The sequence below is a fragment of the Accipiter gentilis genome, chromosome 30, assembly GCF_929443795.1.
Source record: "Accipiter gentilis chromosome 30, bAccGen1.1, whole genome shotgun sequence".
In the NCBI taxonomy this organism is placed as follows: domain Eukaryota; kingdom Metazoa; phylum Chordata; class Aves; order Accipitriformes; family Accipitridae; genus Astur; species Astur gentilis.
In genome coordinates this window covers 6,491,738-6,502,064 of record NC_064909.1, presented here as the reverse complement: position 1 = coordinate 6,502,064, position 10,327 = coordinate 6,491,738, and the positions used below count along the sequence as shown (strand labels likewise).

The following is a 10,327-nucleotide window of genomic DNA, read 5'->3' as shown; positions in this document are numbered from 1 at the left end:
GTATTACACTTCCCTGTTAAATGTGAGCCTTGTTTCTTTTATTAAAATAACAGTATGTATGTGCTTTATCTAGGTTAAGTTATCATTTCATCAACAAACAAGTACTATGCATCCCATCTGCCCAACTTTGGAAATATCCCAAGTAAAAGAAAATAATAGCAGTAAAGGAAGATCTCAGTTTTATTATTTGATTTTTCTGAAGTGCATCTTTTGTGCAACTCACATGCTTTGCCCATAACACCCTTGGGAGCAGTCAGGGTGGCTACAAGAATCACAAAATCCATCTCATGCTTGCCTTCACCCGCTTGGCTGTCTCACAGGTGACCCAAGGCTTGACACACTGAGTATACTTATGAAGATCTAATGAGCTCAAAAGGGCTTATTTCAGCCATTTCTGAAGCTGCTATTGTTGCTTACTTTCATCACAGCAGGTAAGTCAGGTTTTGATAGTATATAGTGCAGAAATATATATGTTATGTGTTATATGAAGGTGTTGTTCATGAAGTAGAGGTACTCAGCCATTCACACCATTAAGCTTTTTTTATTGAGAAAGGTGTCACAAGGCAAGAGAACAGGAGACTACAGGGCCACTTCAGCTTAAACAAAAAGATAGGGCAAAACCTGAAGTAAAGCTCTAATCTAAAATGCATAAGTTGGTGTCTAAGGAATATTATGTACATCCTACTGAACACTACACCAACTGGAATTTTCTTCATTCAGAAGGCTCTTGCTTAGTCACATGAATTTAGCTCCACGTGGTATTAATCAGGGAGGATCACACTGAAGTCAGAGGAACTCCGCTGAGGCAATGGAGTTACACCAGTTCAATTGTGGTGTAAAAGAGACATTGACAACAGGGTCAAGCCTTGTCTTTAAATCAGTCCACCACAGAAAACCTTGTGCATAATAGCTGAGGGTATAGCATATTCAAAATACATTGTGAAAAGAGAAAAAATGCCATGCTTTATTTTGTAGCTACCAAAACCTCTTTTTTCTCCTTTGCCATGTGCAAATCATTGCTAGAAGAGCCTCTTTGTTCAGGCCAAGAAGGCTGGCATGAGGAAAGGGAGGTGCCTGGTCCCTAAACATGAGATCCCATTAATATTACTGATAGACTATTCTCTAAAGAGATCCATCTGTTTCTTATTTGGCATATTCAGAATAGTAGCTTGTTACATTTTTACAAGAATCTGTGTGATCCAAGAAAAGCAAAACCTCATGTAATGAAACAAAAAGAGAGAATACTTATTAAACAATCCCATCCATGCTGTACAACTTAAACATCCATCTCCAAAATGGCTTCAGCCTGTTCCATTTGCAGCTGTTGAATTTCTTTGCTTCAGGGGAAAAGGGGTAGAAGGCTACTTATTTCCCTTCAATTTTCCAAATATGCATAAACGTAACTTATCCTAAGTCCAGAATAAATCTTCCCTTCTTGTGAGTCAGTATGAAATGCTGCCCTTCATTGCTGTATTACAAACAACAAGTCCCTTCAGTCAAACTCAGAGGCTGCCCCTGCAAGAATTCAAGCTGAAGGCAGGAGCTGAGGTATGATGAAGTCAGGTTAGGACCAATCTACGGATAACAACAGTTGTAAATATTATCCTGAGCTGAGTGTGGAAGTATAGAAGATGAGCTGCTAAAGGTGGGAAAGAAAAAAAATGTCCCAACATAAAAACTGGGTCTTTCTTCAAGTATTAAGTGTATGCTTACATAACAACAGAACGAGCTTCTATTCAGCTTTTAGTACATATATAAGCTTGCTCAAATGCCTGAAATAGTCAGGAGCATCATTTCTTAGTGAATGCAGCCAATATAAAGTTATTCAAAATCCAGTGCTTTTGTTTTATCCTAACAAAGAATTAAACCTAACTATTCACACTATTTATCAGCACTGCTCCTTCTTCTGACTGGTACTTAAATCAACATTACAAAATGTTATATGCCTTTCTCATTTATAAAAACATTTAACCGTATTCTCAATTTTGAGGATGCATATTATCTATTGACAACATCCATGCATAAGTATTTATACAATATTTAATATACTGTATAAGTAGTGCAATGACAGGATGAGGTTGCAACAACCAAACTTACTTCTGAACCAACAGACAGTGACAATTCAAGACATATATATAATCAGAGTAAAAATTTAGTATTAAGACTAGGTTCCTGAGACATTATTTTCAGAGGCAATGTTATTTTCAACAAGGTTTCTATGTACTATGATGCCTGTCACTCATTTTATGCAGTTGTGGGTTCAGGACACTGCCACAAGTCAGCTGTAAGCAGGCCAAGTAGATAATGCAGTTAAATACCATTATCATTAACCTCCAAATAATTGCCCTTTTTTAATTGTCATATAACTGTACACAAGAAGCATTATTCTTTTTATAGAGAAGTACTTATCCCATAGGCATGAAGAAAGATATTAAAAGTGATGTCAGATAGAAGCTGCTGAAATTTTCCTGAGTCTGCAGATGCTCCAAACTCACAATCAGCAAAATCAAATGATCATCAGGATTCAGAAACAAGAAGTGCCATTGAAACAAATGATTTTAGCAGCAGAACCACAAGCTGATGTGCTTCCTTTTCAGTTTCAAAATGAAATAGCAGTTAGTCACTTTCACGGTGCTCAAGAGGTGCACAAAAAACAAATCTCCTCTGCCTTCAACTGCAAACTGCTTGTGCCCAACAGAAAGCAGAGCACAGTCCTGCCCTCCGTCACAAGCCTCGATTCCTGCCTCAACTCCAAGTGCAAAGGGCAGCACCACAAGCCCCTGTTGCTCCCTACGCCACTGCCAAAATCTCTCCTTTGATCTTCTACAATGCACTGGTGCTCTGTCAGTCCAAAAATAACACTGGTGTTATGCTTCAAATTTAGGATTTGAAACAATACAAAATGAACTGGATAGCAAAAGAGTGCTACTGATTAGCACAGACAGCAAGGGATGAAACTGAGTGCTCTGTTACATGAAGGCTAGTACACAAGAAGAGCATTTAATTTTGGTAATACATTTGGCTAGTGGGATGTTCCACTGGCTGCTCTTCGTGTGTTGCCAGTTTGCAGTATGGGTGCAAGGAGGTCTTGGCACAGAAAACAGAAAAGGTCTCTGGTTTCCTAGGTTGGAAGGATAATGGGATGCATCTTTCAAAACTATTACTTGGAAAAAGATGCATCATGAAGCATCATTCCTTTCTGGGACTACAGAGAAGTGCTGACGCTTTGCAGAGGCCACTGCTAATTCCTCCAGCTCAGAAGAGTGCTCCTGATAATATTCAGGATATACAGACACACTGCAATGGAGAAAATGTATTTCCCTTCAGCTGTCTAGCAAATGAAGACATCTTGATCCCAGAGACAGTGTTAATCAGTCTCCAGATGGACCTCAGACTATTTGTTACAATTTCAAAACTTTGCTTTAAAAAAAAAAAAAGATAAAGAGAGACCTAAGAATACAAATATATCTTAAAGTGTATCTTAATACCATCTGAGCTTCAGAATGTGTTGTGCTAGAACTTACTGTGACTGAATAACACGCTGGAAGCCCCACTGAAGCCAGCCATCCCCACACAAAGCCTTCACCATTTCTGATGGAAAACTTTTGATATAAGCTATTATGTAAAGATAATATCTGCATTACGAAATCTCAGCTCTTTCTCACCTAAGGCTGAACCAAAAGAGTAGAGCTATTTTCAATTCCGAAAAGCTGTAAATGTGTACTTAATTTCAGAAAGCTGGCAACTGAAAATTTCACTTTTGATCCAGCTGCATTATTGTCATACAGCATGTGAGCACCGCATACTTCAAGGGGATACACGACAAGGGTAAGATAAAAGGCAGTTTCCAATACCTGCTTTCATCAGAAGCATGGTTCATTCCTGAGAATGAAGGACAGCACCTCTACCATGAGGAGTCCTTTCCTTCTGGAGGCCAACATTGCCTCACAAGAATATATTGTTAGAAAAGGCTGCGTCTGCTGTATCTGGACACAACGGCTGTATCTCTCCCCACTGTGGGTAGCAAGGACTCACCGCAAACTCTATGCCAGGGTGCTATGAGGGACAGCGGCTCCCTGGAGCCGGGGCACTGGTACCAGCAGAGAGCTCTCCACGGGTCCGGCAGGGCAGGGCCTCACCAGCCAGGGCCTGTGCCACCACTGAAGCCAGGAGTGAGCAGCTGGGGGACACTGAGGCAGCCCCAGCCTCCGGCATTGGGCACCTTCCTGGGGACCTGTACCCCAGGCCAAGGCCAGGCCAGGCTGTGGGCAAGGCTGGAGCCCAGCCCTGCTGCAGCATTGCTGGGGCAGAGGCTGACAGCCCTGGGGGGCTGACGCGGGATCCTGGGCTGCAGGCAGGGTGGGGGAGCTCCAGGATGCAGGCACAGACACTGAGGCCTGTTGGTGCCCCCTGGGCCCTGACACTCTAAAGCTGTGCACGTTAATGATGCCTATGGAAGTATAGCAGAGTAAATTATGCAATTTTATGAATAAAACACATTTAAAATATTACCAAACAGCAGGATTATGAGCTATTAAAACTATTAAAAATGTCAGTACTTTGTTCCCATATAAAGTAGCATACATTTACTAACTGGTAGACATTTTACAGTAGTGCTCTGTTGGAGGAGTGAAGGGAAGAGCCTGCTGAGTGCAAGGCCTTTTTGGTTTCAGCCAGGAAGAAACTCCTTCTTCCTTATTCAATACCTATGAACTATCCCCTCTTTTCAGAGCTCTGAACACCTCAACTTGGCTTTCTCGTCTCACACAGGAAAGAAACGTAAGGACTTTTGCTGGAATATTTGGCAGTATTTGTGCAGACCTTACTGAGCCCTTGGTGCTTCTGTTCCACCACTAGGGCCTCCTCCATCTCCAGCCTGCAGAGCAGCTCCTCTGGCTGCAGGGCAATTGGTACCTTAGTTTCTTCCTAGAAGAAGAGATGGTCCATTCAGTCAAATCATGAAAGGAATTTATTTCTAGGGTAATGCAAATATATACAAATATTGCCATCAAAAATGAAAAAAAAAAAATATCCATTGTTCATTTCCAGGTATAAGAGTCATCCAGATTTCATAAAGCAGGGTTCATTAATAATCCTCCACCAAAGGCATCAGATTTTGTCCCATCAACACCACCATGGTCATTAGTTATAAGAAAATAATCCTTCTTGACGATGTAATGGAAAAAAGCACTGTGTTAATGAAATTAATTTCTAGCATACTTGTTTACAAATTGCAAACCAATAATTGACATGAAACAGTATGTATGTGAAACATAGAAACACATAACAGAACTATTACAATCTCAAGTACTTGTAGAGGAAGAAGAATCCCATTTAAGACATCACAACACTCTCGCTGTTGTCTTATTCCACCAATGGATAAAGATAGTTGCCCAAAATCTATGTCTCACGCTAATGCATTAGTAGGGTAACTAAGGCAATCATACATTAGACTTCTGGAAAGTTGGGAGTGAAAACAGGGCTTTCATAGAGAAGAAGAGAGATGGTCACAACTGACAATTCATCCAAACTGAAATTATTCCCAGAAAAGGTTCCTGTCCTCAAAAAAATTGGAAAAACAGGTTTTGAAATTCTAGTAATGTACCATTTCAACATTTAAAAAAAAAAAATCTTGGTTTTGCAGTTAAAAGCATCTTCTCCTGTTGAAACTTTATTTAGTTTATATTAAAAGGTTAAAAAGGAAAAAAAAAAGGTCAGTATTAAAATGAAACATTTTTATTTGTTTCTTAAGTCACTCACACATTCACTGAGCCTCATGCCAGGCCTAAAACTTCAAAATCAACAGAATTCTTGTGGGACAAGAAAACTGTTTTCTGTATATCCACACGGCAAAGGGAACACTAGCAGTTCAAGCTCTTCCCAGTTTCCTTGCAGTGTTGCTAAAAATTAATTTTGAGAACAACCTTGATGAATGGAAACATAGTCTAGACCTCCAATGTCTTTCAAATGTTTAGTGACTTCTTATTCCCCTCCCCCCCCCTTTTTTTTTATTATTATACTTTTTAGAAGACAGCTACACAGATAGTCTTCAGGGGACTAAAACTGAGCAGTTCCTTCAACCAAATCAACCCAGAATTGTTCTTGTAGATTCATGAAATCAAAATATTAAACATAAACACTTATATTTCACTATGGCCTTTGCATGGCAAACAGATTAGTCACTGTTGATGCTGAAACTGTTATGACAAACTGGGTTGGTGGGGTTTTTTAAAGGATAATATATTTGAAAACCCTAAGAGCAGTCAAAGGCCACTCCTCTTTTTCAGCATCCAGCTTTTCCAGTCATCTTTTCTCAAGAGCACAAAACATGGTAGCAAGAGGAAGTTGAACGTATTTGAATCAGCACAAGTTATAAATTTATGAAACTTAAGACCAGAAGAGACTGCCTGATAAAGCAATCTGGGCTCTCTTGTGCTCCCTTCATTGTATCTGAGTGACACACAAGACTAAAGCATGTCTTGCAAAGAGCCCTCCAGCTGAGGGACAGTTGAGATATTTATTTAGGCACAATGTACATATATAAGTGAGCCACAAAGGGAGTTTTAGACACTCACAGAAACAAGGGTAACTGGCCATTGAGTACAATCTAAAAACTAAAAACCTGCCTCTGGTATTATGCATATCCATTCTGGACACAAAATCAGTTTTCCCTAAAATAGTTGAAAAGCTATACCATGATGTTTTTTCAGATCTTCTAGTGTTAGTTAGGACATCAACTATGCTGCTGTCCTAGCTATGCTGCCAAAGCCACCTCTGTGGATGGAAAACATACTGGCACTGGAGCAATTTTGTCTTATAATTAATGAGACAGTTCAATCATACTGAGGGAATACCTTTTGTGACCATGGCAGTGATTGCTGATAACAGTATATGCTATACACATACTCAAAGCCCTTTGTAGTGTAGGCTACAGGGTTTTTTATCAGAGAAACAGTTCAATGGAGTTATAAAGATGATGTTTGAGAGCCATTATGAAATGACAAGGCCTTTCTGCCAAACATGTAGTCACTTAATTTGTTCTTCCTTTATAGCAAGAAAAATACATCTCAACATTGAAGAGCTATTTCCTTTCATGTCCAGCTGTTCAGTCAGGTACAGCTTCCCCAAACTTCCAACTGTCCCACTAGATTTAAGTTTCTGCAGTGCCCAATGCTCCAAAACACTGGAAATATGGGGGGGGGGGGGGGGGGAAATGGTTTAGCTGTTCTCAGCTGGAGGACTGCTATAGGAAAAAAATGAAAAATAATCTTTTAAGCAGTGTGCCAGATCACCCTACAAGGAGAAGAAAACCAAAGTTTAGCTTAGAAATGGTCTACAATAATGAGAAGTATCTTAGAATTTCCTTCATGGATTGTCTTTTATTTCACTGAGTGAATCTAGCTTATTTATTTCAGATTTCAATGACTGAAATGTATCAGGTAGGAAAGCAACAGCATGCACGCTTCATAGACTCTTTCATGCACTGAAGTACATTGAGCTCTTTAGGGGAAAGGAAGGATCTCTCTAGTCCTCAAAAAGGGATTTCCAATATTTTAAAATTATGCTAGTAGTATGACCTGTGATGACAGAAACATGTAGAAACTGTACTACAGTCTGTAGTTTTTTAAAATACTTTGGAATAATCTACCCCAAATCAGGAGATGGATTCAGACTGGTGCTATGGTCATCACTACTTCTGAGGAGTTCTTTGTAACAATATTTGTGAAATTATAGACCTATAGCTCTTAAGGCTAGAAAGGACCACATAGAATATCTCATGTTCCCTTCTCTTTAGTACAACCATATAATTTCACCCAGCTGTGTCTCCATTGTTTGCTAAAGCATACCATCCACTCTCAGTTTGCAGACTTCAAGAAATGGTAAGCTCACTGTTCCTCTTAATAATTTGTTCCAGTGGCTGATAACTTCATTGTTAGCAACTGAGGAGTATAACACTAATCTAGGTGGCAACCAAAAAATGCTGGGAATAGCTCTACCTGCTTAAACAATGGTATTCAAGATAATTAATATCCTTCTCTCTAAGTCTGTTCGTCATAAAAGCAACAGGGCTTTAAGAATTATTTTTTTTTAAGCAACCACTGCTTTTGTGAACTTTTCGCATTTGTTTCTCATCATTTGGGTTTCTAGAAGCTTATAAAATTTGAAGGCAAATCCACGTTCTGGTTTCCATCTCCATAGGCCACAATGCTTTCAAACAATGACTGATAGTTTCTTCTGTAGCTTTCCGTGATTTCCATGCAGCCTTTTTTCATGATAGAATGGAAGCCTTCTTCTTACAATGAAATTATTCCCATACGGACTCATTGCTGAAAATTCATGAGAACTCCTGCACATGCACAAAAAAGGAATAAGAAATGTGAATGCTCTTTGGGATGCCACAAAACACATTTCCAGATAAAAAAATAGTTTGCATTTTTCAGACCTTTCCATCTTCAAAGAATTGGACATGCATCCATCAACAGAAAAGATTAGTGATATTAAACATCATAAACGTTATTTTACTAAGGTTCTGCTTCACCATCACTGTCAGATTTAGCTGCTGCAGTTCAGGGGGTGATAAAACTATTATGTATGACTGACAGACTTAGCCTCTGTAATGCACCCAACTTTGACAAGTACATCGCCAGCAGAATTCTTGGAAATCTCACTCCCTGGAACAGGGTTAAGATACGGAAAGAGTGTGTTGCACAAAGGCTGACTGCTACCATATATTAAGACCAGGTGGTCTTAATGGGTGGGCTACAACCCCTTATCTGCTCTCCCTCTGTAAATCTGTACTTACTTTGAAGCTTTACCCTTATGAATTCTGAGTCCTTTATTAGAAGCTGAGGCTCAGCAGCACAGAGGGTTAGCCTTTATTGTCTCACTCATGGCCAGGCCTGTCTGAAAGCCTTTTTTTCTGTCAAGAGGTGCTTATCAATGGCAGAAGTCCTGTGGAGGATCCATACATGGCAATGGATGACTGTGCAGAGACACCTGAGCAAACCTGATGGCTGAGATAGTCCCACAGCACACTGCAGCACTATGCAGAGAAGCTCTTAAGGTCCCTATAGCGGCTCAGCCATGTTTTAATAGCCCTGAACCCAACCAAGTCAGCCCTAGCTCTAGTTCAGAATCACCTTGATACAGCTCTACCAGTTCAGTACCCATCTCACTATGACTGCAGCACCTCCATAACAGTGACACATGGCCAGGAACTGCCCGCTGCAGTGGATTGTTACAGCAGTCAGCACTTCAGAAATGAACACACAATAATTCTGAAAAGAAAGCAAGAAAGTACTTCAAAGTTTTTCATCTGTTACACTACAGAGAGGGAAGCCTAAGTTTGACTGATTTGATCAAACTAAGAAATTCAAGCATCCTCGACCTAATTTTAGGCCAAAGAAAATTGCAGCAATGCAGAAGCAGCTGATAAATCAAAAGCAGAAAAATAGGAATTAAAGCTCGGTTCAGGCCTTTCATCTTTATTACCCTTCTTTATGTGCATATGGTAGGTGTTCAACACTTTCCAAATCCGTACGATATTCCCCTGTGCATCAGGAGCTGTAGGGCTGTAATTGTCTATAAAAAGGCAACCTAACGGTTTCCTGTGACCGAGAGTTGAATGTGTTATTTGTTACCAGCTGGTTCATGGATAGATTGAGCCCAGGTCTTGGCTTTAAGTGATCAAACTTACGTTAAACCACTTGCTCAAGGGGGTGAATTCATGTATAAAGAAAATTCTGGCGCAATATTTTATTTCTGACTTATGGCATATGACTCTTTTTTTTTTTTCTAAACTAATATTAAAACCAGAACCTATAATACACCAAATGCAGACTGCATTTTTTGGAAAGCTGATACCAAACGTAACAGTAAATGAACCCTTCTGAAAGGTTAAAGTTGCTTTCATAGAAAACATTTTCTACCAGGAAATGGAATGTTGAACTAAGAATTAAACTTGAAAGAACTGTGCACAGACTCCAATGCTTGCATTATCCTTTAAAATAAAAAAAAGCAAAGGGTTTTTATGAGCATACATAGCTCTAGTTTCATAAAAAGGGTATTATGGTGACAAGGTAAAATGAATCCCGGGGTTTTGGATGCTTCTTTTAACCTTCTTACAGCTCCCTCCCTGTGTATTAACCGTTCTAGGGTGAGGTTTCACAGTATGGCTAAATTAATCTAACAGTCCTATTCCCTCCACTTCCCCCTGCATCCTTCCTTCCCTGGAATGCAGGTCCACTCCTTCCCTTCCACTTTCTCTGATTTTCACGTGACTCCTCAGTGAACCCAATTGGATTGCTAAACCAACAGAAAACTATTC

At 39.7% G+C, this 10,327-nt stretch overlaps 1 long non-coding RNA gene across 1 annotated transcript in view; it reads right to left on the bottom strand.

Annotated features, from left to right (window-relative positions):
* Positions 1-6,025: 6,025 nt before the first annotated feature.
* Positions 6,026-10,327, bottom strand: part of LOC126052780 (uncharacterized) — a 47,299-nt gene continuing 42,997 nt past the window's right edge. The window contains exon 4 of the long non-coding RNA XR_007510147.1: positions 6,026-8,347. This is a non-coding gene — a long non-coding RNA (uncharacterized LOC126052780). The remainder of the gene's footprint in view (positions 8,348-10,327) is intronic.